We start from the raw sequence: 17,358 nt of genomic DNA, 5'->3' as shown, positions 1-17,358 counted from the left end.
CAGGACCTGCCCAGATCCCACTGTAAGAGGAGAGGAGACCCAAGTACCTTAAAAGTAAAAGGAAGCTGCCTCTAAGAAACAGAAAACCGTCTGCAACAGATTTCTAATGAATATTGAAAAAAAGGCATCAAATTGAAACACATTGCTAGCTGTGTGAGGAGAGAAGTTAAGTGATCTTTGCTGGTGCAGAGCACTGCTGGTTGGGAGAGCTGTAAGGAAACGGGCCGATGCCGAAGTCAGTCGTGTGCCAAATTTATGAACACTGCTGCATCAGTCGACGTTCAACATATTCATCCTCCCAACTGCCATGCTTCACACCTTCTTAAAAACAAGAAGTAAGGTCTTTTCTTATGGTAACAAATGATTTTTCTCTCCCACTTGAATCAGAACCTTCCTACCTGCTCACGGCAAGCATTTCCTCTGAAGTCTCCAAGTCACGGCTTGAATCAAAGAAGGCTCCAAGCCTTGTTATGACGGCAGTGACTAAAAGCCAAACTATCTGAAAAGCCCAGCTTTGCCCCGTAGCTCTTTTCCCCCCACCTCCCCGCAGCTGTACACTGCCCCACCTCCAGCCGGGCACTGCCAGAATTCCTCATAACTTCCCCTCTCCCAAAATGCTTACGCAGGCGTTGCCGAGCCCTGGCCCGCTCCACAGCCCCATGCCGGCCCAGAAAGAGTTTGCTGAGCATGACAAAAGCCCTGGAAGCTGAGCTCACCCCTCCTATATTCCTACTGATCTTCCAGCCACAACTGGCACCTCGTTTCCAGGATTCACTGGGCTTTTGCTCCCTATCACCCTTCCTACAAACTCCTGTGCTTGCTCACTGCACACACAGGGGGTCTTGGATGCCTCGTATTTCTCCAGGAAAGCAGGATCAACCCGTGCTTCTTCACATGGGTGCCAATCCAACACCCCGCTCCCACCACAACAAGCTCTAACCTCAAATGCCTTGCTCACCACTTTTTAAGTGGATTCCGACTTCGGCCAATTATTTCTGTAAATACTCTTGGGGCGCTGGGGAACAAGCGTGGCGCAACACAGGCCCATAAAGGGGGGGGTAGGGAATGCAACTTGCAGTCGTTGCCTTTCTGAATCCAATGATGCAATGAGCAAAGCACAAGGTAAATTCAAGATGAGCGTGCTGCTCTAAGATTTCTTATCAGCAAGTCATCGACTGCTCTCCCCATGAGCTCTGCTGTAGCGGATCACTCAGGAATCCCAGTTCTGGATTAGAATCAAGTACAATTGGTTTGTTTCAAACAAGAACTGCCAGTCTATAAACCCCTCGCACAAAGCTGCGTCTTATTGACTATTTTTAATAAATAGGGCTGGCTCAGTAAAATTGGACAATTGTTATGAACAATAAAGGAGACAGACTTTGATTACAAGTATTGAGAAGCAATACAGGGACATTTTAGGGTTGAGTATTTGCTTTCCAAGGCGACTTCTGTCAAGTGAAAACAGCAACTCGGAGCAAATACTCCTTAACAAGCAGTTAGGAGCAGAGCAGAAAACAGCACTGCACAGCAAGAGAGGAACCAGTCTTTCTTTTTCTGTGCAGCAGGCAGATAGCACAGTCAACACTGTGATGCAGAGGAGAAGGCAGGCAGGACTACAAGGTGAGATGTGTGTATGCAATGCACACAAAGAGCTGTAAATAACAGCCGAGTTGGTGGAGGGAGAGATCTGGCAAGGTTCTTCTCACTGGTATTTGACCAGCTAGCATAGCATTACTGGGAGTCACCTGGGTAATTCCCCACTCAATGTGACACACAACCTCTTAGATCAGGGACCATCTGCAAATAAATCTGGACCCCAGCAGTGATATCATCTGTCATAGTGTCTGGTGTAGCACAAAGCACCTAAGGAGGACAAGAGCTCATTTTTGGGGAAGGGGAGGGAAATTAGGCTTGATTTTCAAGTCCATCAGGGTCACCAATCACCCTGCCCTCAGCAGGGCTTATCAAATCCTCCGCCTGGACACAAACAAGCAGCACAGTCAAGGAGACCAAGCCTTCAGCTAAGTGCCTTGGAGAGTAGCCTTTAGGAGTACCCATCGGGGGATTAGACACACCAGCAGGTTTGGGAATGAGGGAGGAAGAAGATAATCAGATCTGAAATTCCCATCAGTATGAAATGAGACTTAACTCAGTAGCTTGCCAACGCAGACTGACTGTTCTTTCTAATGTCTGTGACAACTCTGCTTCAAATTTCAAGCTTCTCTCAGCAGTAACTACTCCCCCATGTAGCTGTAATGGCCAGAAAGAGACTGGCTTTTATGTAACCCCAAAAGACTAGCAGAAAGGGAAGCAGCAGCCACACACACACATGGAGAACTGAAAAAAAAAAAATTCAGCAGAAGGCTCTGCTGAGTGCTCAGGGCTATATCCAAGCTCACAATGCAGCCACAGAGAAGTGGGATGCAGCAATCAGAAATGCTACAGTTCCACACTCTGAGAGAGACCTAGCAATCAGTGCTGCATCCGAGCAATAGGGAGTGAAATTATAGAGCAAACTGCCATGTGATGCCACAAACTACTCCATCCCGCCAGCTGTAACAAGTATTCATTCCCCAAAACGCGTCACAGGCTCATCTGTCATTAACAGCCCAGCCTGCCAGCAGCTGAGCAGGAGTCAGCAGTGAAGGGCAGCTGCAGGGCTGCTTCCTTTCACAGTGGTCTAATCTTCCCCAAAAGCCACAGGGGAGATGCACGGGTAAAACCCCCCGGGCACTGGGCAAAATGCTGCCCACCATCTCTTACCAGCCGCTAAGATGGGAAGCGCAGGCTGCGTTTTCACCCACCATCGCACAAAAGCTTTCCTGAAGGAGGATCTATTGGAAATACGGGGCCTTCAGGAAAACACAGTTAGCCCATTGAAAAAAAAAAAAAAAAAAAAACAACCCCACACATACCCACCCCCCCCCCCATATATTAATAATCCACTTCAATCACCAACTTCAGAACGTCGCAGATACAATCTGCCGGCATTACGAAAGAGGTGTTTTGGCAATAGCGTGGGGCAAGAGCAGCGCCGCACATTTCCACAGCGATGTTCTGCCACTAGGAAACGTCAGCCCTGATCTCGCAGAATAACGAAGCATTGTACAGCACACTGTGGAGTCCTTGAGACAACAAACATCCAGCCCGCCCAGTTCCTGGAGTAAAAATACTCTTCGCCCCCCCCGCCCCCCCCCCTCCAGTCTGCTGGCTCTGAAAAATGCAAAAGAGGCTCAGAAAGCCATTTTCTGCGTTTTTTTGTCTGGCTCATACATTATCGTCATCATTTACTGCCCTCAAGGGGATTGCACAGGTGTGACTGAAAATTTGGCTCTTTCTTTTAAACTTTTGTTATCAGCTTTACTGAAGATGATCTTGCTGGAATAAATGCCAGCCTGCTCTCCTGGAGAGGGACTCGCTCAAAGCCGCTGGCAGAAAGCAAGCTGGGGGTGGAAGGATGGGGGTGTCACTAATGGGGAACATACAGATCCTCCTCGCTTCTGTTGGAGTGCAAATACAGCCAGCAGTTTGACCTAGACTTTTTTTTTTTTAATTCCTAAAAAAATACACCATTGCCCTAATTAACGTTTCCATTCATTTAGCTGAAAAACAAGTTAAACAAAGAGGGTCACCTGGTGTTCCTATCAATGCCTGACTAGGATACAGGCAGAACAAACGCATTCAAATAAAACTCTAGGAGAGATGTGACAAGAGAAAGGCAGTTTAGCTCAATTAAAGAGAGCTGTCACAGGGATTTGATTCTCAGAATACAGAACTATTGATTAAACAGGAATTAAAGCTCCGAAACAGAAAGGTTTCAAGGTCTTTGCTGTGAGGATATACATCAGGAGAGAGGCAGGGCTCCTTCAGCGCCAGAAGAGCTCCGGCTTTGTTGCTTCCTAGGAAACAGGAGCAGCAAAGGGAGCAGAATGCTTTCAGTTAAACCTATGAATAATTTTGGCAGGGATACAAGGTTGGTGACAATACAGAGTAGTATCACCAGCTTCAATCAACAGGTAGCTTTGGCATACTCGGCATACTCAGGTACGGAAAAGCCGCTATAGGTTCTCAAACATTTTAGGAGGATGCGGGGTCAGTGCCTGGTCAGTGGGCAGCTCCGTGGGCAGGAGGTCTCCAATGACGCCTGGTCTGAGCCCAAACCCCTCCCCAAAGTCAATGAGACTATTCACGGAATCCAGAGTCTCTACCTGTCCTAGGAGATGAGTCCCCTGAGGAGTGACAACCACCCAGGTTAGGAGCCACAGCAACCCAAGGGAGAGATGTCTACTAAAACGGGATTGCCACTCGGCCCCAAAAGCCAGTCCTTAAAGGTCAAGGTTGTGGAGTTTTCATTGGCAAAGCCACCCGTTTGTTTCTGTCCTGACCCAGGCAAAACGAGCTCTGGATAAAGTCACAAGATTTCATTTTCCAAGCTTCGAAGTCTGTAAGAGCACTGGATTCTCTTCAAAAAGTCTTGACTAGAAGAGATGTAATTGAGGTGGCAACACAAGCAGCATCGTTCCCAAGGGCTTCACTGGGGGTACTGCAGGTACCTGAGCCTCGCGCTGCCGCTGCGGGGATGCCTGCGCAGAACTGCAGGCCAGCTTCTGCAAATGGTGCGCGGCCGCTAAAGCAAACGCTGCCGAATCGCTCATTGCCAGGCTGAATTACTGCTAATGAGGATTGCATGTTTTCTTCCTCTCCTTCACACCAGCCTCCTCCAGCAAGAGGAAAGGCTTGTGCCTGTTAGCACGAACAAAGCGCTCGGTGCAAAGCACAACGCTCACAATACATCAGCACATTCTCATTCTAGGGCAGCGCTCGGTAATTAATACGGAAAGAGAGGGTGTGGTTTTCTTTCTAAATGACTTATTCCTGAAGTCTGAACATATTTTAACCTTCCTTTTCAGCAGATAAACTCTGTCTCATTTGCAGCTAAGCTCAGCCTCCCCTCCTTTAACACACACTAAACTATTTTGATTAATGAAAGAGTAGGAACAAACCAGTTCCAAGTGTTTTCTATACAGCTCAACTGCTCTTTCAGTTTCAACTCACGCCTAGATAATTATATCACAGTTCTGAGTGCCCCCACCCTTCTGCTGCACTTGGGGAATACTGGAAAGATAAGTCTTTTCTTAATTATTAAATGTAAATAGCTCATTAAATATAATCCAATTACTTTAATTGTAAGAAAAAGGAAGTAATTACAATATGTACATGTATTCTTGCCTGAACAGTTTTAATATCTTAAATGAATCTTTGCAGCATTAGTATTTTAAGTTAACCTTTGACACGAGGTGGGGGGGGGGAAAGGACACTGACTCCCTGGTATTTTCCAGAAGTGTTATATCTGCTGGGATTTCTGTCACAAAAAAAACCAAGGGAACAGCCTTGAGCGTCTAAATTAAAGTGGCTTATGAACAGCGTCTTAGTAAAGTCAAAATAATACATGAGTTTTTCTATTGTGGAAGGGAAGGGAAAAAAAAAAAAAAAGAGACACATGATGCCACATTAAGGCCCTGAATATGGCTTTTGGATCTCAGGACTCAAGCCAGATGGGTGCTACTATGAGCTCGGGAGAACAGGCAGGCCCCCACCAGTACCAAAAGCCCCCACATATCTGGGGTTTTCCAGGCAGTTCTTTCCCACGCCTACGGTTTGTCCTGTCCAAGGGTGGGAAGAGGAACCAGAGCTGGGGGAGAAGGAGCCTGTCCCATGTCTGGAATTACCCAGTTCCTCCACAGAGGTGCCTGGCGAGGCGACGGCACAGAAACACCAAATCCATTTTTTGTGCATGCACAAGCCATCTGTGCAACGTACGGGCACGGTGCGTGATCCCGGGCTGCCGTTTGGGATTTGCAGGCAGAGCTGCGGGAAGCTGCGAGTAGCAGTCTTCTGGTTTTGCTCAACAGCGTGACAATCCTTGGACTCACTTGCTCCATCCGTGCAGCCAGCGGGACCAAACAACCTTCCAGGCAGACTTCGGCAAGGCCCACTGTTTCAAACAACCCCCTTGGTCTGACAGAGCAGGGTCAAATTTCAGCTTGGATATGGTGACAGATGCCTGTGTAATCTCCTTGGGACAGTCAGAAAAATATTCTTTTTAAGATGTAGTTCTTTTCAAGCTGCAGTTGTTTCCATTTCGCATGTTTTGAGCCCAGCAGTGATCTCACCTTATGTAATCTACAGTACAAACTCGAGGCTCTGGACCATCCAAAACTATTTCAGAGTGTTTGAAACCACTTTATTGAACCGATCTTTTTGGGAGAAGAGAGATTAGACTGTATTAGGGATGCTAAAGAAGCAAGTCTTTCTATCAAAGCTCTCCACAAGGTCTATAATAAGCTGCTTTATGGAAACCTCTCATGTGAAGCCAGACCCTAGATGTAACCTCCTTGATACAATATTGAATTCTCGATAGCAACCAAAAGGCTATTTTGTATAAGTTAATTACACGCGTTTTTAATTTCGCCTCCAAAAGGGAAGCGGCTAGTTATTTCATGCTGCCCTAGACAGAAGGTAAAGGTTTTACACAAGCTGTGTTTATAGCTGTATGCCTTCCCCCAGCAAAGGATCGGCTCAGCAGCTGTTGGTATTGAAAGAACAGGATCTGGGTGTGTGCACGGTTCTCTCGCCTTTTTTTTTTTTTTTTGCAGCTGCAAGGCCAAAACCATAAGAGTGTGTGTTTTTTCTTACGGTGCACAAAAGCAGGGTGCCTGAAAGGGAACTCGCTTCCGCTCTGGCAAGCACTCAACGAACTATTTGCTGGGCTAAGGGGTGGTCGGGGAACTTTCACCCATCCATTCAGCCAAGGCCACTACTCCCCCTCCCTCCCAATTAAATCCCATTTTTTGCACTCCATGCATGAACCGCAGCTACACCAATACATCAGATATTGTGGCTGATAGCCTCCTCTGAATGCCACTTAAAGCCCTCCAGTGCGGAGCTGCTTGAAAGCAAAGCATCATTCATTCTTTGAGCAACAGAAAAAGAGTTTTGCTATACAGAGACTTGAAGTAAGACTCTAAAAAGTAGGAAAAGGACATCCAGTGAAAGAGGAAATGAGAAATTAAAACCACGTTCTATCTTATTAGCGGTAATACAATAGGTCAACAAAGTACTTTGCAAAACTGCACAGCACGTGAACAACTTACGCTGAACTCGATGCAACCAGTGATACCAGCCCGTTCGGCTATTACGGAAAAATGCAAAGATTGTCAGAAGCTATTTTAAATAGCGCAGCTGGGAGGGGAGATGGCTGGAGATATCACCTCCGCGCCTTGCAGGATAGCAGACTTACAAGATGAGAACGGGAGGAATATTCCCCCCCTACCCCCACCCCCCTTTTCCATCTGAAACATTTTCTCTCTCTAGGGATTTCCAGCATCTTATAAACGAAGCCTCTTTGAAGTACCGCAAAGTGGCATTGCTCATCATTTCAGTAATGATAGTAAATAAGCTCCAGTATTTTGTTGATCCTTTTCCTTTACAAACAAAAGGTCAGAGTCATTAGCCCAGTTTTATGAGCGGGTAGAAATGGCGGCTCAGAAGAGGCAGGTTGCTCTGTAACATCATCGGAAACGTCAGCGAGCAAACAAGGCAAGAAACCCTAAGCCACAGGACTTAAGAATAGCCATGCTAGGTCATCCAGCCTCCAGATAAACCAGCATCCTCTGTCCGTCAGTGGCCAGTTATCAGATGCATAAAGAAAAGAGCATGAGAAAAATGCAAGCACAGAGCAACAGTTCGCCCTCCTGTCCTTTTCCACATTGCAGCATCCCATGGCACCTTAAGACCACGCGGAAACAAACGCTATCATTTAATTGTCCTTTATGGATTTCAATTACATAAACTGGTCTCATCAGCTTCCCAACTCATCTAAACAGTCAGCAACCATGAAATCCCAGGGCAGCAAGTCCTACATTTCTTATACGCTAGGTAAAAAGATGTTTCCTTTTATGCCCTTCGCTTTACAATTAGGAGATTTTTAACCTCAATTCCATGCGTGTCTTTGCTTCATAAAGGAGTTGTTCAAATAAATGCATTCATACTAAACAAGCACCTTCCGAGGAGAAGGTTATCTGGCTGCATCAGACAGCACAAGAGAATCTCTCAATTCTTATTGAGCACTTCCAGCAGAAACCGAAGTAATAAACTCATGGTTTAGGTTTGATTTACAGCGGCAGTAAGAACCAATTATTTTTAGTGGCCAGCTCTTTGCGTGCTGTCTGTCCCATTCTCGACTGCGCACCACTTCAACAGTAACACAGGAGAATCAAAACCTCCAGGACAACAGGTCACTAGCGATCTAAGAGCAGCTCCTCTAAAGCAGTGGCACAGCAACAGCCTCCCATGCAGACATTTAAGCCCTCAAGAACAAATGCTAACTGCTGCTGCTTATAGGCATCTCCCTTCTTCCTCTCTTGGCATCACAGCATCCTTTAAACCACCACCTCTCCCCAAAACAGGTCTGGGATAATGCTCTGTAAAAGGAGACGACACAGAAGGCATCAAAGGAACAGAGCAGGTCGCCACTGACCCCATTTGTGGGAGACCAGTTGAGATTCCTGGTCCTTTAAATCTTCTTCTTCAAAGCCCCCGGCAGATGCATACTTGAGATATGTCTGTGCTCCACCACTTCTCCAGCAGCAACATAATACCAGAAAGCTTTACTGTGATTTCAAGAATTAGGGTAGGATCTAGAGGAACTATTTCCCAGGCCCATTACTGCGGCGAAGGCCAGCTCAGGATGGAAAATGCGATTAACGCTTTGTGCTGCCACTGCGCTGCTTGCTCAACAAAATAACATGGAAGTTCACGTTTCAGTTCTTCTGGGAGGGGACCTCCCCCCTACTGCCTCCTATCCAGGGCAAAGACATCCTGCAGGCCTTCAGATGGAAAAACAAATCTTACATAAATCAGAACCAGGCCTGAATCCGACAACCTTCTGTCGAAGCCCCTGGTAGCAAGCACGCCCTTTGCAGCAAAGCCTGATCGGCAGCACCAGTAGCCTCCCCTCCTCAGAAAGAAAACACACGGTCTTCTTAATACACAGAGTTGCAAAAATACAAAGGAAGTAAATGTCACCAGAGTAGTTCTGTTTTGAGCAGCCATTTGCTTATTACCCAGAAGCCATTTCCACATGCCTTTTTTAAAATCCAGTGTTTATAAATACCTAAAATATTTAAATAAATGGTAATCTGCCATAACTAAGGGCCCGATCTCACAAATATTTATCCTTGCACAGTGAGAATAAATACTCAAATACACAATTTCTTACTACGGATCCCATTAGAAGAGAGAAGGCTGCTGAAAACAGTAACACACCATGAGACAGGCTGGGAAAACAGTTACATTTTGCTCTCCTAGATTTCGGCACAGTGAAAGTGTCACTTTTGGTTTGCGTCCTGTGCATTTCACACAGCATTACTTTAGAAACTATGCAAAGGAGCAAGCCCAGCGTTGAGCCATCAGACAGCGGCCTGTTCCGGCTACTTTAACCCTCAGAAGAAGCTTTTGGCCGTACGTGTTTCCGCGGGCGCTGGGGTCCCATTCCATGTGGGGGCAGCGGGAACTTCATACGCAACGCAGGCAAACGCAATTGCTATTCAATCCTTTTCCTGGTTTGTGACTGACTCGTGCAGCACACGCAGCAATGTATTTTGCTCAGCTGTATGACCAAGGGCTAAGTATTATCATCAAACCTAGCAGAAACAAAACACAAACCTTACATTTAAGGTTATTAAACGTTTGAGTCCAGAAAGCCCACAGAGAGAAACTATCTAGAAGGATTAAAGCCAAGTCTTACACTTGTTGAAATCTTCCTTATTACGGTCTGTCAAAGAAAACCAACCTGATTTTGTTGAAACGTTAATCCTAACAACCTTCTTTGTTCTTCTATGATCACAAAAAAAATAAAATAATAAAAAAAAAATCAGGGGATGGATTTGCAGCTGTAACTATATGCATATGAGGCAATCACTGAAGTTTTAACCCCTCCACCCACACTACATGATTATCTAAGCTTTGTGAATGAAATCAACTTTTCCTAGACCAGCCCTGAAGAATGAGATATATTCAAAGCATGCTGAGAAACTGGGTTGGTACTTATCATAAAGGTTGTATTCTTTTTAATGAATCACTGCTCACAAATACCTTCTGAGCTGTAACTTAAAAATACACCATTTCTGTTCGGTGTGTCACATTATTCATAGGGAAACCAGTTTTGTACTCTCCTTAACAGAACTTTACTATTAACTCCTTACTTCAGACCCCAGCAGTGGCATCTCTAAAGACATGAGGGCTGCAGTTCCAGCCTCTACCCTTCTTCAGTAAGACACTCACTTCACAACACCACATTTCATGTAAGTCTTGTACAAAATAAAGTAGCCAGAAACACACTGTATTTCCTTCCCCCTCCCTCCCTGTAGCCTCAGCTTACATCCTCCTCCCTACCACCCCAGCATAGTTTTGTAAAACCAGAGCTTGAAAGATTTGTTCGGAATGTAGACTGGACAGAAGCTGAAGTGAGGAAGGGGGGCGAGCCCGCAGCCAGAGATCAGGCAGCAGCATTGCACGGCTGCGCCGCTGGTTTTTGGCGGGGCTGGGGACGGGGGTATGGGAACAGTGAAATGAAGCAGGGGTCTTGCTAATGTCACCGTGCAGCGGCTTGGAAAAACCTGATCAGCAGCAGACAGCTTGGAAAGGCGTTATCTTCACAGCTGTGAAGAGGAAGGAGTCTTGACAGGCATGAGCCATCAGGAGGTTTTTTCTTTTTTTAAATGAAAATAATGGAATTTGGGGCATTTACTTTTTGAACTTGTTACCAGACAGATAAATTATCACATTTCTTTTTAAAAGGAGTGAAAATACACGGTTTAGGGAAAAGTTTACATTCAGTTCACCCCTGGAAGTTTATCCTCTTGCAACCCATACTTACTATTCAGTACAGCAAGGCTTCACCCTGTTTCAACCGGGCTACACAGGGAGCTGGTAAACCTGCCCCTCGCCCCAAACAGAATGAGGCTTTTAATCAAGCAGAAAGCGATGCTTTGGGAGGTAGAAGTCCTGGGTTTGATCCCCACTGTCACCAACCCACCCGGGGATAACAGTGACAACTGTAGCTTGACCGAACATCAGCGTTAGGTGGGCCTAAAGCTTGGGTCGAGCTCTCTCTCATTCAAACTTTATGTTTTCAAGCACAATCCTTAAAAAAAAAAAAAATAAAAGGAGGAGAAAAAAAAAGCAGGGAACTGGAGTGCCTGGCCTGCTCCACCCCACTTCCTGGATAAAGCTTGCCCTTCGCTGTGAATGCAAGCGGATTTTCAAAGTCACTCTATTGACATGCTGTCTGTGTTTTCAGTGGGTAGATGTTAGCTTTGGTTTGTTTTTAACTAAGTTTTGGATTAAACTCTGTATCGGATTCTATTACAAAAACCCACTCAAGGTCAATAAGGGGCAAATCAGAACTAAAAGTGTCGCAACGCAGCATTTCAAATTCCTGCAGTGTTTAGTAGTGACTGATTCTGCAGATGTTTAAAATGGGTGGAAAGCATAACTATTCCCCTTCCTCATGTGACCAAGCATACAGACTTTAGTACTTCCCGTAAAGTAACATTTAGCACCAGGGAAGCACACGCACGCACACCCTGCTGGCTTCTCACATCTTTTAACTTTTCCACCTCACAAGTCTTGGGAAGGACACGCAAGAGTGAGGGTTACAGAGGGCTCAGGCAATTATGACCCTGTCTTATAACTTAATAAAACTTTTTCAGCATTATTCATTAGTATCATTTCATCTCCACTAACACCTGCAGTGCTGAAAGACGTAGACTTTCAGTGTTTTCCAGTGTCTTATCGAACAGGCCTACTGCTGGCATTAACACATCGTGCAGCCCCACTGGTGGTGTGATCTATGCAGAGGTGCCCAATTCTGCCATTGCTACCCATGAAAGTAAAACAGTAATGCCAAATGTGAAACTTTTGGCAGGAAAAACCCAATATCTCACCACAGGAAGATCCCCGAGATCAAATAATAGCTAACAGGGAGGAGCTGCAATCTCTTACCTATCTCCAAAGGGCATATGCTGTTTGCATCTCAAAGGGGTAACCCCAACACAAACCTAAATGCTGGTGGGCTACAACCCTAAGGACATTCCCTAACAACTTACTTCATCTCTGGAAGAAATACAGTCTAGGGTCCCTGGCAGGTCAGTGTGTTTGACCAAACTACTCGATCATATCCCGTTACACCCTTCCAAGTTTCCTTTCCAAGGGTGCCCAGGGATTTAATATTGGGGAAAAACATTTCCCAAAGCATGCTACAGCACCCACACAGACTCACCCCAAGTAGTTTTACATTTTGCGTGCCCACAGTTAATAGTCAAGGGGCTTACGCACATCCTAAAAGCGTAGCCAGACACACTGAAGGGTGCATCCGCTCGCGGGGTGGGAGGACAGCCAGGAGGGAGAAGTCGTTTTCACAGCAACGCTGCGTGAGTGCAATCACCAGGGCTTGCACCAACAGGGGCAGCCAGCTCACACCCAAGTAGACTTTGTGCACAGACACGCACGCGTTTTCATAAGCACTGATGTCAAACCCAGACAGCAAAGACTGTGACCCGCCTGGAAAGGGAGAGACACCCCCTCCCTTTCCCCAGCACAGTACGACTGCCTCTCCCTTCGGGGGCACCCTGCAGCACCCCCGCCTTCTCCCCAGCCCCCCCAAGCCATTCCCCACTTAGTCAGACCTCTGTAACGGCCCCAGGACAGCAGGCACCGGCGAGGCCTAGGGAGAGCCCAGCAGACCGGCATTTCCTTAACCCAGCACAGGGCTCTCCCTCCCCGGGCAGGCCAGCCCTCCCCTTACACCCCAGCCCCTCCGGCCAGCCCAGCCACGGCCCAGGGCACACACCCTGCAAGCCAGCCACGGCACCTGGGAGGGGCTGGGCAAGTGTCAGCCCAGGGAGGAAACCCTTTCCTCCTCCCCGACCCCAGGCCGGGGCCAGGCTCGCCCCCACCCCGCCGGCCCGGGGGCACCAGGGCCCGCACCAATGGGGATCACTATGTGGCAGGAAACAGTATTCGCCTCACCCCACAGCTCACTATTTTGCAAGGGCCTAGAGGCCCACCCCAGCGCCTCCGCGTCCCTCCTCCGAGAAGAGGCGGCCCAGGAGGCCCGAGGAGTCGCCGCTCGCCCCTCTCGTACTCACCCCTCTCCGCGGCTGTCCCCTCCGGCCCCCTCGGCTCGCTACCACCAGGGCGGGCCAGCCCGGCCGTCCGCCATTCCACAACTCCCCCTCCCTGCCCTGACTGAGCCTCGCCCCGCCTCCTCCCGGCCGCCGGTCCGCTGCGCCATTGGCTCGCCGGCCAACAATACTGCCACGCTACTGGCCAAGCCTGGATGTCTATCAAAGCCGCTCTGCGCCACTTGCGTACGAAAATGGAGCAGCAGAAGAACCCCACCCAAGCCGGCCGCGCAAAGAGAGTAAACAGGGAGGAACGTACCATCGGGGAGGCTAGACGGGGGGGATCCCTGTGCGGCTTTGGGACAGACTCCCGGGGCAGAGAGAAGAATCGCGACAGCATGCTCATTCCACGACATACCCGAAATATGCTTCTGTGTTTGTGAGTGCCTGAGCTCCGTATTCTTCCAGGAGGAAAGGGGTCTCTGCCTCTTCCTCCCCCCCTCCGGAGAGCTCCCCTTTGGTGTTGCCTTTCGCCTCTATGGTCTCACGCCCTGGGAGGAAAGTTCCACCTGGGGGAGCGGGGGTGTCACTCCAGGGCGGGGCGGGGGGGGGGTCAAGGCTTGGGGGGGGGTCAGGGTTTTGGGGTCAGGGCTGGGAGCTATGGGGCAGGGATTGGGGGCCAGGACTGTGGGGCGGGGGTTAGGGGACGGGGCTGGGGGGACAGGACTGGGTGGGTGGAAGGGGTGGAGGGATGGGGGGCTTGGGGGAGAGGTTGGGGGGGTGGCAGGGGGTGCAGGTGACAGGGATGGCGCTGGGCTGGTGAGTGGAACCATAGCCTGACACCTCCGTGTCCTCCTGCCACAAACCCAGAGGGGCCCCATCCGCCTCCAGCCCCCAAAACAGGGCGGGGGGTTCCCAGTACAGGGGCACCCGGCGCTGGGGGCACGGAGACGCCGGCCGCTCTCCTCACTAGCCGCGCGGGGGTGATGGCCGCTGGAAGCCGGTGGGTGACGCTGATTTTGGCTCCCGCCTGGGTTTCTCCCCACGGCCTGACGAGGCGGGGAGCGAAGTTGAAGCATAAACAAGTCTGGTTTAATGAGCGGGGCTGGCAGTGTCGGTATGGGGGGGACACAGGACGGGTCCTGCGGAGCAGACGCTGCCGTGCATCCAGGTCCCACAAGGACATGACGCCATCTGGGTCCCACAAGGACATCGCACCGTGGTTGCGGCAGGTCATGCTGGGATGGGCAGCTCAGCCCAGTCCTCGGCCGAGCCGGGGCGATGCTAATGCTCCCCATAGAAACTGTGGGAGCAAAGACTTGATCAAAAATTACCAGCCCACAACACACCGCATTTCTGCCTGCGCACCTGGATATTAAATCTTTCTTCCTCTGACTATCAACGTTAAGCGCCGGGTTCATTTATGCCTGCAGAAGGGGGAAGAGGGAGCGGGTGGGAGCAGGATGAAGGGCGAAGCCACCTCTCTCTTCCATGCTCAGAGTGTTCCTTGTGCTCTAAATCGAACCGTGGGGAGGAAATGACCATCACTCCTGACCAAATCCATGTCAGTGCTGCTGGGAGCCATGGCAGCAGCCAGCGAGGGCACCCCAGCCACAGGCAGAGCCGGCAGCCCCAACTGGGGCAGCCTGGGGTCACTCCAGTATGTGCTGTGCCTGCCTGTTTTGACCACAACCCCTGGCCGCCCTGCGCTGTGGCACAGCCTTTTCCTGCTCGGGGGTGTCTCCACCACTGCCACTATCTCCTTTGGCTCCTCCTGGGCAAGACTGGCACATGCATGTGTTGCAAACAGCCATTTCTTGCCCATTTTGCATCACTCCTCCCCACGCACAGCTGCCTTGGGTGCAATGCTCAGCACCTCCCAGTGTCACCAGCACCCACCAGTCCCCTGCACCCCCTGTATCCCACTGCAGGAGCCAGGCAAGGGCCAAGGTGCTGATGGAGGCTACTCAGCTCCAGGTTTTCCAGGCTGCCAGTGAGCCATTCCCTTGAAGAAGATCTGCTTCTATCTCAAGGTGTCACATCCTCAAGGGAACCACCTAATCTGTATCTGCACTGCAACCTTTATCTCTCCCAGGCTGTGTGAGAGGCTCTGTTTATAGCTGCCAAATAATACCCGCTAAATTGCGAGATCCAACCCCACCACCACCACCAGTACCCCCTGACACTTGTTTCTCTGCAAGAGGGATGCTCTCGCCTGCCAGGTGCTTCCCTGCATTTTGCTGGAGGTAAATGATGCTTGGGGTGACGGGGAAGGATAGCTGGGCTGCTCCGGCCTCCCTGGTGAGCTCCAGCCTCATCCAAGCCCTTGATAACCCCAGACAGACCCTGGCACAAATTGCTGTCGCCTCTGGCTTTGTTCCAGCTCTGCTTCCCTCAGCCTGGGCTTTGCTTCTGCCAAAAACAAGGTGGGACCCAGCATGTTCAGCCTCATCCTTCCTCTGCGTGACCCAGGAATGGAGGAGCAGACACCCTCCACGGGAGGAAGGAGGTGACAACTTATCGCAGCCTGTGTGCCACCCCAGCCTTGCACAAGGCCACGGCCACGTCCTCGCCTGGGGATGGCGGCCAAGCGGCTCTCTGGAGTCACCCACAATCTGCTGGGGAGCCGTGGGTGCCCCTTCCCTGGCCGACTGCCCCTGTCCCGGCCCTGCCATCCTGCTCCCCAGCGTCTCACAAAATGGTCAAGGAGCCCCCGCAGCGTGCAGCAGCGTGGCACGGGGGCCAGTGCGAGGGTGGAATGGCTCCAGCTGCATCCCTGCTCCCTGCGGGAAAGGAGACAGGGCTGTTGGCAGCGGAGCTGCGAGGGTGCTCCAGAAATGCGCACCCAGCAGCGTGTTCCAGGCTTCTGCCGCATCCCTGAGTCCCATGGACCGTGACACCCTGGCATCAATCTGGGCCGCAGCCGCGAGCTGGGGTGCCTGGGCATGGGGCAGGTGGGATGCACAGGGCGCGTGGAGCACCTGGATGTAGTCAGGGAGTGTGGGATGCCTGGGATGCCCAGGGTGCCCAGGGTACCCAGGGTGCACGGGATGCACGGTGCACACGGGATGCAATGGGGCACATGGGACGGACGGGGTGCCTGGGATGCACAGGACAGATGGGGTACCCAGGGTGTATGTGATGCACGGGGTACCTGGGGCGCAGTGAGGCACACGGGGTGCACAGGGTGCCCGGGGTGTGTGGGGTGCCCGGGGCACCCGCTGCCCGCCGGGTCCCCGAGCCAGCGTGGCAGCGGGCAGTTGCTGTGCCACTGACATTTACTAATCAGCTCTAACCTCAGCTGCACACCCGCTCCGTCTCGCTTGCTGTCTTGTCTCCATGGAGACTCCGCAACCTTTGCTCACTCGTTAATGGTATCTCAGCAAACGAAACTCCAACGCCACCCAGCCTTCCCCTCCCGGCCCCGGGAGAAATCCTCGCCTCTCACCTCCATACCCGTCCCCTCCCGCCGATGGGGATAAAAGGCATGAGTCCTTGTTAACGAAGGACCCAGCCACGCTGGGCTGAGCCAGGGGCAAGTTCTGACGGTGGTGCGGGGAGGAGGGAGAACCGCCATCCTCCTCGCCGCCAAAAAAACAAGGCTGGGGGATTTTATTGCTGCGGCAGCAAGGACAGGCTCCGGCCATGCGGGATGTCGGCCAGCAGCCCCTTCCTGACTGATTTATTGAGCCACGGGGCTCGGGACAAGCCATTGTGCCCAGGGTTGTGTGTGGCCCCATCCCAAACCCACCCCTGCCCGGCGGTCAGCACTCACTGAAGCCACTGGCACCCAAAAATCATCCAAAGGCAGCTGTGGCTGCTGGGAGCATGCTCCGTCCCCGGTGTCCTGCTCTCGCCGATTCTGTTTTCAAATTAACATGGGAAAGATGCCCATTACCTGCTTTCAGATAATGACTATGATTAGGCAGAGCTCTGCTGCCAGCGGAGATCTGAAGGATTTCTGTGCACTCCAGCAGCGCTTGCCGGTGCAAAAACAAGAGCAATAAAGTGTAAATAAAAGACTAAAGAAAATAGCGCGGTCCATCAGCGGAAAGAGTGCGTGGAAGCAGCTCTAATGACGGGCTTTCTGTGGTGGTGGTGGTGGCTTCAGCCTCCCTACAGGCAAGGCAAAATTGGAGAGGGGCTGCCCCATGACTGCACCCCACGTTTG

The 17,358-nt window shown here is 50.5% G+C and overlaps 1 protein-coding gene across 1 annotated transcript in view; it reads right to left on the bottom strand.

The window, feature by feature from the left end:
* WASF2 (WASP family member 2) overlaps positions 1–13,331 on the bottom strand; it is a 29,899-nt gene extending 16,568 nt beyond the window's left edge. Inside the window, exon 1 of the mRNA XM_075115011.1 lies at positions 13,212–13,331. The gene's annotated coding sequence lies outside the window, so the exon portion shown is untranslated. The remainder of the gene's footprint in view (positions 1–13,211) is intronic.
* Between the last annotated feature and the right edge of the window lie 4,027 nt (positions 13,332–17,358).

Source organism: Phalacrocorax aristotelis, chromosome 20, assembly GCF_949628215.1.
Source record: "Phalacrocorax aristotelis chromosome 20, bGulAri2.1, whole genome shotgun sequence".
NCBI lineage: Eukaryota > Metazoa > Chordata > Aves > Suliformes > Phalacrocoracidae > Phalacrocorax > Phalacrocorax aristotelis.
This window is presented reverse-complemented; position numbering and strand designations above follow the sequence as displayed.